The sequence below is a fragment of the Felis catus genome, chromosome C2, assembly GCF_018350175.1.
Source record: "Felis catus isolate Fca126 chromosome C2, F.catus_Fca126_mat1.0, whole genome shotgun sequence".
NCBI lineage: Eukaryota > Metazoa > Chordata > Mammalia > Carnivora > Felidae > Felis > Felis catus.
Window position 1 is genome coordinate 133,967,786 of NC_058376.1, and position 12,609 is coordinate 133,980,394.

Consider the following 12,609-nt stretch of genomic DNA (forward strand, 5'->3'; position numbering starts at 1 on the left):
ATGTTGTTCCTTTTTAATGAGTCATTGATTCCTCTATTTCTTAAATAGTGCTCTTTTGCCTTAGTCTCCCTCTTTTTTTCTGCTTCATTATTCTTCATAAGTTTGTCCTCTATATCAACGAATCACTGCTCTGCCTTATCCATCCTTGCCGCCATGGCATCTATTTGAGATTGCAGCTCAGTTATAGCATTTTTTAATTTAATCTAGACTAGCTTTTGCTTCTTTTATTTCCACAGAAAGGGAATCTATTTTTGACTCCAGCTAGTATTCTTATTATCTTGATTCTAAATTCTGGTTCAGACATCTTGCTCGTATCTGTGTTGGTTAAGTCCCTGGCTGACATTTCTTCCTGTTCTTTCTTTTGGGGTGAATTCCTTCATTTTGTCATTTTGAAGGAAGAAAAGGAATTCATGAGGTAAAAAAAAATTAAAATTAAAAAATTAAAAACAACACACACACACACAAAATCAAATAAATGATGCTGTATCATAGGTGTGTTTTGGTCTGGGTGTTGAAAAGGGCTTGATAGACTAGAGAAAAAAGGAGGGGGAGGGAAGGAAATCATTTGAAAATTAGAAAAAATGAATATACTGAAATATAATAAAATGAAATGATAGGAGTAAAATAGAATTTGAAAAATATATAAAAAAGTAAAAAGTATAGAAAAAAATTAAAGAAAAATATTTTTAATAAAGATTAAAAATAAAATTAAATTTTTTCTTTCTGTATTCAAGAAAAAGAAAAGAAACAAAAAAGAGGAAAAAAAAGAAAATTGAATAGATGGACCAGCGAACAGACTGAAATACGATTAAAATCACTTCGTTTTTCCCTAGGAGTCAAACCATGAAGCGCTTTATAGTCCGTAAACTCAGCAGGTGGAGACTTGTGATCCTGAAGAGCGAGTTTGGCCCAGTTGGGCGGGGCATAGTGTAATGGCTACGTTCTCCACTAGATGGCGAGGCTTAGCTTACTGAGGTGGATTGTTGTGGCGCTTGTAGGTGTGTGTGCGCATCCACGGAAGTGGTGAAAAGGGAGTCATCCACCTACCCAGTCTCTAGTACCGGAACTAGTACCCGGATCAGCAATTGCGCACCCGTGCTTCGCCTTTGGCTTCCATCCACTCCCAACTTTTACACCGTCCATGACCAAGGCCCAGGCAGCACCTCCCTCCTGAGTTTTACCTCAGATGCGGCTTTTTTTCCTGACCCCTTATTTCTGAGGGACTGCGGCTTTGACCTGTTCTGCCCCTCTGCGGGAGGGTCTCACTGAGCAATGGCTGGGTGCCGGCCGCACCCAGGAACGTTCGCAGGACCATGCTGCTGCTGATGCCCAGAGACTGCCGCTGGGCGCCAGCCCGCCCCAGAAAAAGTTTGCGCAAATTGTGTAGCAGCAGCGTTTCAGGACTATGGAAATTCACAACGCACACCTGGCACCAGGCTTCCCCCTTAACGACCTTGTTCCAGCACCAGCGAATGTGGTTGTTCTCCTGGGCCCACTGGGGCATTTGCCCTGGGGGGGGGGGGGGACACACAGCCTCTACAAGATGTCCTCCCAACCGAGGAACCGCCTCTGCCATGTGGCCCGAAGACCCCCGGACCCCACTCTGTTCCTGGGGATTCGCCCTTCCCACCAGAGCACCTCCAGGTATGGAGCTGCGCCGTTTCAGACTCTGCGCTCCCGGTTTATAGAGTCTTAATGGGATTTAAACCGTCTCCTTTCTCCTTTCTCCCTTTTTAGTTCAGTCCCTGCAGCTGTTTCCACTTTTCTGCTTTCTCTCCAGCTGCTTTTGGGGGGGGGTGCTTTTCCCGTATTCTCCCTCCCTCCCGCTCCCCCTGCTTCTGTCTCTGTCCTCTCTCCGCAAGCAAAACTAGCTCCCTGCCCTCCGCGGCTTCTTTCTCCCCCAGTTCACTTCTCCTGAGTGAGACCTGCTGAGTTCTGTGGTTCAGGTTGTGCAGATTATTGTGTTAATCCTCAAATCAGTTTTCTATGTGTGCAGGATGGTTTAGTGTTGATCTGGCTGCATTTCATGGATGCGAGACACAAAAAAACTCCCATGCTGTTCTGCCATCTTTGCTCCTCCCTTATTTTATTTTTATTTTTATTTTATTCTTGAGAGAGAGATCAGGGGAGGGGCAGAAGGAGAAGGGGAGAGAGAATCCCAAGAAGGCTCTGAGCTATCAACATGGAGTCCAACGTGGGGCTCAATCCCACAAACTGTGAGACTGTGACATGAGCCGAAATCCAGAGTCTGAGGATAACCGACTAAGCCAGCCAGGTGCCCCACGACTTGAGATATTATGCATAAGCCATTGATTCGGGACCAGGGGAAGGGAGAGGTCCTCGGGATGGACCTTACTGAGGCTGCCTCACAGCCCGACCCCAAATGATGCAGGCCTAAGGTGCTGAGGGGGAAGGAGGTTTCAGAACGTTGTTGCCAAAGCCCTTCTAGCGGGGGCAGCATTAGGGGGCATAAGGGACCCCCTTTATACTGTGCTCTGCGTGAGCACAGCTGTGTCCTGCTCTTTCAAGTCAGCACCCCGACTGCAGAGGGAAAAAGCTTCTGGATGGTGACTGGGTCTGCGGCTGTAGTTATCCTCAATTTTCCAGCTGGTCAAGCTTCATTCTCTCCTGTATGTGACTGACAGAGGTCTCCGCGGTGCCCCTCATTTTGGGCTGAAGGACACAGTGGCCTAGTTTTCATGGAGATGCAGGGAGCCTGCTAATGCCGGCATGGGGTGTTGCTGGGGAGGGATGGCGTCTCTGTGGGCCAGGAGGCAAGGCAAAGGGCTGTGAAAAAATACTTGGGCTCAGCTGATGCACAGAGAGTCCTGGAATGGAAGAGGGCAAAGCCAACGTGCCTGGCCTGCGTTTCTCCAGGCTGCTCTCCTCCTGCTCCTCTGCTGGCAGGACCTTACCAGACCCAGACTTGGGGGGGGGGGGTTGGGGGGGCTTGGGTGGGCACTGCTTCCAGGAGGTGCATTCAGGTGGCTGGACCTAGCTCAGGGCGCCGTGTGTGTGTGTGTGTGTGTGTGTGTGTGTGTGTGATCTTTCTGTATGTCTCCATCATCCCTACCTCTCTCTGACTTCCCCCATTCCTGCACACAGAATCCCACAGCAAGTAAGTTCTCTGGAGCTAGATTACCTGAGACTTTCAAAACACCACCCCACCCCTACCACTGACCAGCTATTTGATCATGGACAAATAACTGTCCTGTGCCACAGTTTATTCATCCGTAAAATGGGATCATGGGGTTGTTGTGAGAATCAAGTGAAGCGCCGTCTGCCCTCCTCTGCGCTGACCGTAGATCCTAGCCGCCGGCCTGGAGCCTGCAGGGCTCCTGCTTTCCTCGGCCAGCCCAGCAGGGTCCCACACTGACCAAGAGGGCAGACGTGCCCACGAGGGCAGACGTGCCCACGAGTGCTGTGAGTAGGAGGCTCAGCGCAGGCTCTGTCCTGCTCAGAGTAAGTCATCAGGAACCCCTTGTCCCGTGAAATCTCCTTAATTCCTTACACTTACAAACAAAAGGGGATTCTGTTCCCCAAGAGCCACTGATCCCTTAATTAGCAATCCTTGTTTCTTATTCAGGTTACTTGGGACTGAATCACAGCCCCTCAAGTGACAGATCGGCTTCAAAGAAGCCATTTGCAGAGCTGTGGTCCTGCGTGCCTGCCGCCAGGCCTTCTTGCACCAGTGCTCTGTTCTAATCTCTTTTTTATTATTATTTTCTGCTCAAATCCATTGTTGCTGCCTGGGTGCCTCTGACATTTAGCAGCTAAATGTCTTGCCAGGAGGCACCATCCTGTCTTTCAATGCAGGAATTCTTTCGGTGGGATTTTGCCCAGGGACAGAGAGGGGGAGGTGTGTATGGCCGGGAAGGAGTCACAGGGCCTTGGGTGGAGCCGATTCCCTAGGGCAGAGGTCCTTGTAGCTCAGCTGTCACCCCGCCCCTGAGCTAAGCTCCTGCACATCTAGGGACCGGGAGACGAAGCTAGGTGTAGCCTGCCAGAACCATTCTCTCCTCTCTGAGCAGTGCCCTGGCTCCTCTGGGGCTCTGTCTGGTTTGGGTTGTTCCAGAAGCTCTGAGACAAGGATTCAACTGCAAGCTGCTCATTTAGGGTGATCCCAGGAAATGGTGTAGAGGTGAGGGCACTGCTGTGGGAGAGGGTGCTGGACTCACCACCAGGCTGGGGTGTTGACCACCCCCTTTCCATCAAGGGCCCAGGCTGCTTTGGGGACAGAATCCCTCAGCTTATCAGCTTGCCCTGTGCATCCTTGCAGGACAAAAGCCCTCAGACAGAACATTTGGGGCGGGGGTGGTGGTGGTAGGGAGGGTTGCAATGTGCAATCTCCTGCCAGCGGTAGAGGTAGATGTCCCTGAGCTTGGAGCCAAACCTTATCAGGGAACTCGGCCGAGTTTCACCTCCCCACCCCCCTGCCGCCGCTCGGTGGGCTCCTGGGTGGGCACGTGACCTGTGGTGAGCAGGTGACCAGTGGGTGAGGCCCAGGATTTGGCTAGTTGGGGTGGGTGGGAGCAAACCACTGGTGTGCAGTCTTGCAAAGCGGGAGGGGTGGCCTGGCTATTTTGCGGCTGGGTGGGAAAGAGACTTTTTCAATGACGTCCACCCGAGGAAACCAGAGCTGAGAGATCCTGACAACATTGTTTGAATCCCTCATTAAAAAAAAAAAAAAAGATTGTAAAAAAAAATTATGTCAGATATATATAGCATTAAATTTACCATTTCAACCATTTTTTAAAGATTTATTTTGAGAGAGAGGAGAGAGGGAGAGTGGGGGAGGGGGCAGAGGGAAAGAGAGAGAATCCCCAGCAGGCTCCATGGTAAGTAAGCTCGTGGGGCTCAATCCCACGACCCTGGGATCAAGACCTGAGAGCGTAAATCAAGGTTCGGATGCTCAATTGACTGAGCCACCCCATTTCAACCAGTTTTAAGTCTACAACGGTGGGGCATTAGGTACTTTCACATTGTTGTGCAACATTTTTTAAAAAAAGGTTTTTGAATGTTTATTCTTAGTAAGGGCACAACTATGATCTACTTTGGGGGCCAGTTGGCGCATCTCTTTGCACGGTTGGTCAGCAGACAGAAAAAGTGCTCTTTGGGGAGGAGTTGGGAGCATACACGGAACCACAGCCCTTCTGGACTGTGTGGTGTGACTGGGGCGCCTGGCTGCCCCGCCAGGAGCCAGCGCGGCCGCTTTGGCCTGCGTTCGTGACTTGGAGAAACACTTAATCCCAGGCTTGAGGGAAGTGCTCTGTGCTGCTGGTGGAATTTCTCTTTCATCAGGGGCCAGCATTTGTTCTAACCCCGAAATAGCTCCTTGGTCTGAACCCATGTGGCTCCAGGTTTATTTATACCCATCGTATTGAGGAACGTCTCCTTCCCCTGGCTTCCTCGGGGTAGCAGCTGTAGATAGACAGACACACAGGACAAGCCATGCCATGGTTGGGACCATGATCCCCAAGTCACCCCTTTGTCTTCCCTGCCTTTACTGTTGGGCCCAGGATCCCGGGGTGCTGAGAGGTGGCCCGGCACAGCTCTGGGGTCTTGGCATTTCTCCTGCCCTCTCGGAATGGGGGACAGTTCCTGGGCTGCAAGTTGTTCCCCTGGACACTCAGCACGTGGCCGCCGTGGGCAGCTCGTGAGCTCTCCCTACATGTGGGCTCAGCCACCTCACCCTATAGGCAGAGGCTGGCGGCCGAGCAGCCTCATTCTGCACTGGGGTGGGGGAAGGGTGTGTTCCCGGCCATGACCGAATGCCTTTAACTAAATTTCGAGAAGCCCTTTCTGAGAAAGCATTCCGGGCCAGGATCTGGGGTTGGGTGAGAAGTTATTAGACTCATGAAGAGCCTCCCTCATGTGGTCTTTCAGGACGGTGGGGGCTTGCCAGACGTGAAAGGCCAGAGGAGGCCCTGTGCTTAGCACCCTGTGCAGCTATCGCAATCATAGGGGCTGGTTGTCTGTATGTTTCCTGCAGATTTTCAATCTTTCTCTCTTGGGTGCTGTGTCTTCCTTTCCCCATCTGTGCCTCTGCGTCTGTGGCTCCGAGTGTTTCTCCGGGGTCTCTGTGTCAGTGCGTGTCTCTGAACAGCTGAGGATCTTGCTGGCATTGTGAGTATGTGTGGGTATGACTGTGTGTCCCCCCCCTCCCCCCACCTCTCTCTCTCTCTCTCTCTCTCTGCGTCTCTGTGGCTAGTACTTTATCTTGGTCTGGCTCTCTCAGTCTGCATGTATCTGTTTATCTCTGTCTCTGTCTCTCTGGCTCTGTCTGGCTCTGTCTCTTGCTGTCTCTCTCTGGTCCAATACAGAAACCTTAGCGTGGGGACATGAGTGAGTCAGGACTGGCCGTGACTGGAAACCACAGGGAAACTAGCCAGGGCTGGTCTGTCTGAAGGAGAACAATCCATTTACTTCCTGGGGAAAAAGCCTGGGCACGCATTCTGTCCAGCAACCCCCACCCCCTGCCTTGCCTACCCCATGGATCCTCAGGAGAACTTCGGTCCCAGTTCTTGCCACCATGGGGGACCCCCCACCTACCCCCATCATGGGGCTGTTCTTGGACTGTGCAAAGCACCTCTGTACTCAGACTGGGCCAGACCTAACAGGGAAGAAAAGTAGCACAAGATAATCCAGTCTCAAGAGATGCTTAGGATTTGTGTGCAACCAATTAATCAATAAAATATACAGGAAATTTGAATAGTTTTGCTTGATCCCTGTAAGTCTACATGGTCATAAACAATCTGATAGATTTTACTGAGAAAACTTTACATTTGGGGTCACTTGAACAAAGGTGACCTTCATATTTACCTGTGCACTTAGGGGATGTGAGAACTGGCATGCCCACTGGGGAGCAGCTCCTGTGCCCCAAAAGTAGGGCACCCCAGGCGGCAACCAAGGGGGCCGAGCACCAAGATCTGTCTCCACTATACCTGATTCACCCTGTCCCCCACCCCCACCCCATTACCCTAGGTACAGGTTCAGACCTCTCCTGTCAGCCCAGAACACCAGGGGCCGGCCCTGACCCAGTGCTCTTTTGCTCTCTCGCCCTGCACCTAAGTGGTCACTACAATAACGACAGCAGAGAGAGGGCTGGGATGGGTGAGAGTGTGTCTGCAGGGGCAGATCATGGGGAAGCATCCAGGCTGCTGGCATTTGGGAATGGCTTCATCCAGGAGGGGCAGCTGACCAGGAGAAAGCTTAGATAAACAGCAGGAACGCCCAGCCAGCCAAAGCCCAAAGGCCCTACAGTGGGAACAGGTGTGGAGTGTGTGTGCAGGAGGGAAGTGGAGAAAGCAACCACCTGTGGTCCATGCAGATCAGTTTGGGGGCATGCAAGGTGCCCGAACAGTGGGTGATGTGGGCAAAATAGTGTCTTATGTAGAAAGAGAAGGCTGGCAGCTCCAGGATCGGTGGCAGACTCAGAGGCAAAACAGGCAGCTAGAAAACAGACCATGAGATGATTAATACCTTCATGAGGCAGAGCTGATCGAAGGAGGCTGTGCCCAACCCCAGGGGCTAGGCTGTGTGCCTGGGCTGTGTATGCGCATGTGTGCATGCCTCTGTGTGTATGCCTCTGGGCATACGCATGCGTGTGCATGTGCACAAGCCTCTCTGTGTGCCCGTGTGTGTATACATATATTTGCACATATGTGCATGACTCTGTGTGTGCCTGTGTGCATATGCATGTGTGCACACGTATGCATGCCTCTGTGTGTGCCTGTGTACATATGCATGTACTTGCACATGTGTGCATGACTCCCTGTGTGCCTGTGCACGTGTATTTGCATGTGTGCGCATGCCTCTCTGTGTGTGCCTGTTTGCATATGCATGTGTGTGCATGTGGACAAGCCTCTGTGTGTGCCTGTGCGCATATGCATGTGTGTGCTCATGCGTGCATGCCTCTGTGTATATGCACTTGTGTGCATGTGTGTGCATGCCTCTGTGTGTGCCATTGCACATATGCATATGTGTGCACGCCTCTGTGTACCCGTGTGCATATGCAGGTATGTGCACGTGTGTGCATGCCTCTGTGTGTGCCGGTGCATATATGCATATGTGTGCACATGTCTCGGTGTGCCCGTGTGCGTATGCATATATGTGCACGTGTGTGCATGCCTGTGTGTGCCTGTGCACGTGCATGAATGTTCATATGCATGTGTGTGTGTGTGTGTGTGTGTGTGGTATTGTTGCAGTCTTTCACTAAATTCCTGTCCTTGGCTGGTCCCTCCCCTCTCTGTCCCTCCTCAAAGATCCTTCACTCTGTGAGCCCACAGAAAGGGTGGGCAAAGACGACAGATTTTTTAAAACTGGGGAAGGGGATGAGGATCATGAAGACTGGGCCTAATCTATGTTCTCTCTTCCCCCATGAGTGTGAGGGGTTTACATATTCCAGCAAATCCCCTGAAATGTGTTCATATATTGGTGTTATTCACACTAGCCCATAAATGACTCAGTTGTCCACCAGCAGGGGAATGGCTACACCAGATGTGGTATAGCCCCCAGTGGAATAAAAAGGAACCACTGAGGGGACGCCTGGGTGGCTCAGTCAGTTGAGAACTAACTCTTGATTTTGGCTGAGGTCATGATCTGATCCCAGGGTTGTGGGATTGAGCCGTCCGTCAGGCTCCATGCTGAGTGTGGAGCCTGCTTGAGATTCTCTCTCTTTCCCTCTGCCCCTCTCCCCTGCTTGTGTTCTCTCTCTCTCTCCCTCGCTCCCTCTCTCTCCCTCTCTCTATAACGTAAAACGAAATGAAAAAGGAGCCACTGGGGAAACCTGCAGCAACAGGCCAGTCTCACAGATGGTATGCTGAGTGACAGAGGATGGGCCTGAAAAACTACACTCTGTAGGAGTCATCCCTGTGAAGTCCCAGAACAGGCGAAAGCATTCCTGGTGTTAGAAGGCACATCATTGGAGCCTCGGGCGAGGAGGTGGGGTGACTGGGAGGGGTGAGAGAGCTTTCTGGGCTGAGGAAAGGACTCTGTATCTCGATGGGGCAGTCGTTAACATGGTGCAAACACCTGTCAAAACTCACTGCGTCGATTCTTTAAGATCCACTTTACCGTATGTGAATTCTAACTCAGTTAAGAAAAAAATTAGGCTGCCAATTATGAAAAAAAGAAAAAAAAAAAGAAAGAAGAGGGGACAGGAGGGGAGCAGAAAGAGTAGGATGTGGCTCAACTTCTCCAGGGTCCAATCAGGGTAAATGGAGGCATTGGCTAAACCTAAAAGCAGGCCTGACAAACATGATGCTCTCTGCTCAGTGGCTGTGGCTGGTCTGGGGGGGCTGGGCACGGACCGGAGAGTGAGGCTCCTTAAATGGCACCGTGGGTGCCTCCCCGGCTCACTAGTCCCGGCCTGGTGTGGCCTGTGGGCAGAGCCTCCCAGGCTTTAGGAGCTGCCATAAGTCCTGATTTTTGTGTCAGATCTCCCTGTTTTTAGTGCTGGTACCTACAGTACTAATAGCCTACTGTTGACCAGAACCCTGCTGGTCACATAGTCACCTAGGACATGTTTTGGATATGTATTGTATACTGCATTACTACAGTACCTGACTTTTTCTCAAAAATTTTCCTGATATTTCTAGCCTATGTGGTTTGTCTGTGGGTTTTTTTTCAAATTGTTGCAAATCTCCAGAACCTCTTCCCATGTTTATCGCAAAAAGCCCTCATTGAGGCGGACCCGTGCAGTTCAGACCCCTGTTGTGTGAGAGTCCGCTGCGATGCCTCAGCTGCAAATCAAGCAGTGGGCCTCGTGTCAGTCCTGTTGCCAGATAACCACCTCGTTTTAAATGTTTAATCCTTGGAGCATTTATTATTATTTTTTAAAATTTTTTAGTGTTTATTTATTTTTGAGAGAGACAGAGAGAGACAGAATCCAAAGCAGGCTCCAGGCTCCGAGCTGTCGGCACAGAGCCTGACACGGGCCTGACTCACGAACTGCGAGATCATGACCCCAACTGCAGTCAGACCCGTAACGGCTGAGTCACCGAGGTGCCCCCATCCTTCAAGCATTTCTGCCGATAGCAGGGCTGCTGGAGGTTCCTGTGCTTTGGGGGTGCACACTAGCAAATTCCTCATGTTCCCTGAGTCAACCAAGTAGTCAAGAAAGCAGCAGAGCAGTCTGGGGCTGAGTTGGGAGGAGGCCAAGGGGTGGTGGATGCTCCTAAGAGAAAAGGTCGAGTGGGAAAGACCTCTGAGAGAATATCCTTTCTGTGCAAATGTGTATTTGTGTGTTTTCTCTGCTGTGGTTTGGGGGAGGGGCCAGAGTTCAGGTTTGGCTGGAAAGCTGGTCCTCTAGGACACCCCTGTGAGGAAAGCCCCATGGGTGGCTTCTTTGAGAAACAAGGCCCCCTCCCCCATACTGGGAGTACCCCAACGTTCTGCCTCAGCCAGGGCCCTGTGCCCCCGACCACCCCAGTCTGGGGGGCTGCTGAGCCCCCGTGGTCCTCTCCTCAGCCCCCGGAGTCCAAACGCTAGCTCCAGAAAGAGCCCACGGTGGTGGCTCCTTCCCCGCCCCTCAGGCTCCTTGCCTTTAAAATGGGCATCACAACAGCTGCAGGGACTGAGCGAGGCCGAGTCGCCAAAGGCAGCCAGGTGTGCGTGTTAACAGCAGAGGGAACCTTCTGGCAGTGTGAAATCAGAACTGAGACTGCTCGTGACAGAAACCATCCTGAGTGGGGTGGGGGCATGAAGAGGGCCGTTCTCCGCTGCCTGCTGAGTGCTGCCAGTCTTCCAAGGTTGCTGTCATCCCAGGCAAGCCCGGTGGGGAGAGCCCACGCGTTAGAGCCAGCCAGTCTGGTTGGTGTCCTCTCTATGCCTGTGATGATAGAACACATGAGACCCCGGGCCAGTTATTGAACCGCCCTCTGCCTTGGTTTTTTCTTCTCTAAAATGGGATAATAGCAACATGTACCTCACAGGGTTGTTGTAGTGGTTAATGTATATAAAACACTCCTAGTCCTAGTCTGTGAATGCTCACTAAATAGGCTTTTCCCTCCTAGGAAAACAATTTAAGGCCAATCATAGATGGATGTTAATAAAAAAAAAACCTATAAGTTAAAAAAAAAAAGTATTCTTTTTCAATTTTTTTTTTTTTTTTTACTCTATTTTTGAGAGAGAGACAGAGCATGAGCAGGGGAGGGGCAGAGAGAGTAGGAGACACAGAATCTGAAACAGGCTCCAGGCTCTGAGCTGGCAGTACAGAGCCTGAAATGAGGCTCAAACCCATGAGCTGTGAGATCACGACCTAAGCCAAAGTCAGCCGCTTAACCAACTGAGCCACCCAGGCGCCCCCAAAAAGTATTCATTCTTAATTTGAGTCACTGCAAGTTAATAACGTGGAGGTTTTGCCCTCAAAGGGAAAGTGGATACAAATCCCAGCTCAACAACATACCATCGTGGCATCTGGAGTGTTGTTCTAGCTCCTCCCTCCCTCCTCCCATTGCGGGCCCTGCTCCCTGTGCCTCCTGGGTCACATGACTTGCTCTGGCCAATGGGATGTTAGCAGGAGCAGTGCAAGCAGATGGCTGATAAGTGTGTGTGTGTGTGTGTGTACCCGCGCCCACAGTGGGGCTTACTCCCTCTGGGGGCTGCCCCTCCTGTGGGAAAAATGTACCCTCGCGTGCTGGCCTAGGGACAGTGACATTTTAGGGAACCTTAAATATCTCCTTTAATTCTTACCACTCTCCTAGGAGAGGGTCTTGTCATCCCATTTTGCTGATGAGGAACCTGAGGCCCCACCGAGGTCCCAGGGTTTTAGTCCAATCGCACCACTGGTTGGTGGCACCAGGAGACTGCACCCCTCTGGTCTCAGGGCAGAGCTTGGAATGTGAGCATCCCATGTGTAGGAGTTTCTTCAGGATCAGACTCCCCATTGAAGAATCCCATATCCCCCAGTGGGCATGAGTGAGCTTCCAGAGCGGCAAGCAGGGTGCGCACATTTCCTGCTTGGGCAGACAGGGGCACTGAACAGATTCTCTCAGAAAGAAAACATTTGCCCCAGTAAGTGTAATTAAGTGGTTAGTGTCTGGAGGGAGTGAGTTGCTCCTGTCACTGGGAGGTTTAGAAGTTGACAGCTGATGCAAGGTTAATTTCGTGAGAAGAGGCCAACGCCTTTAGATGCTGCCTCCAGGAGCCCTTGGATCTTGAGAGGACAGATTGCGCTTGTCTGCTGGTGGAGATGGAGAGAGGGGGTGTGGACAGGAATCTGGGGGCGGAGGAGTCTCTGGTGGTGCTGAGTCAGATTCCTCACCAGCCAGCTTGTCCCTGAGTGTCCCAGAGCCCAATGAAGCCTTTGATGTTGGCGATAGGTGGGAGGGGTCGGACAGGGTAGGGACAGAGGGGACACTGAGCAGGAAGTGGTTGAGAACAGAGATTTCACTGCCACTAACCAGCTGGCCCCATTCCCCTGACATCCAGGAGGGTGGGGAGTTGAAACTGCTTCAAAGGAAAGTTCTCATGTGAAAGTTGTTTCTTCACAAGACCCTGACATGCCACAGATCTTCCTTTGGGTCCATTCTTGTTATGACTCCCATTCATTCACAGATGGAGAAACCAAGGCTGAGTAAGATTAAATGACTTGACTAAGGTCACCCC

At 51.3% G+C, this 12,609-nt stretch overlaps 1 long non-coding RNA gene across 1 annotated transcript in view; it reads left to right on the plus strand.

Annotated features, from left to right (window-relative positions):
* The first annotated feature begins 1,276 nt into the window (after positions 1–1,276).
* Positions 1,277–12,609, plus strand: part of LOC111562303 — a 34,600-nt gene continuing 23,267 nt past the window's right edge. The window contains exon 1 of the long non-coding RNA XR_006585525.1: positions 1,277–1,644. This is a non-coding gene — a long non-coding RNA (uncharacterized LOC111562303). The remainder of the gene's footprint in view (positions 1,645–12,609) is intronic.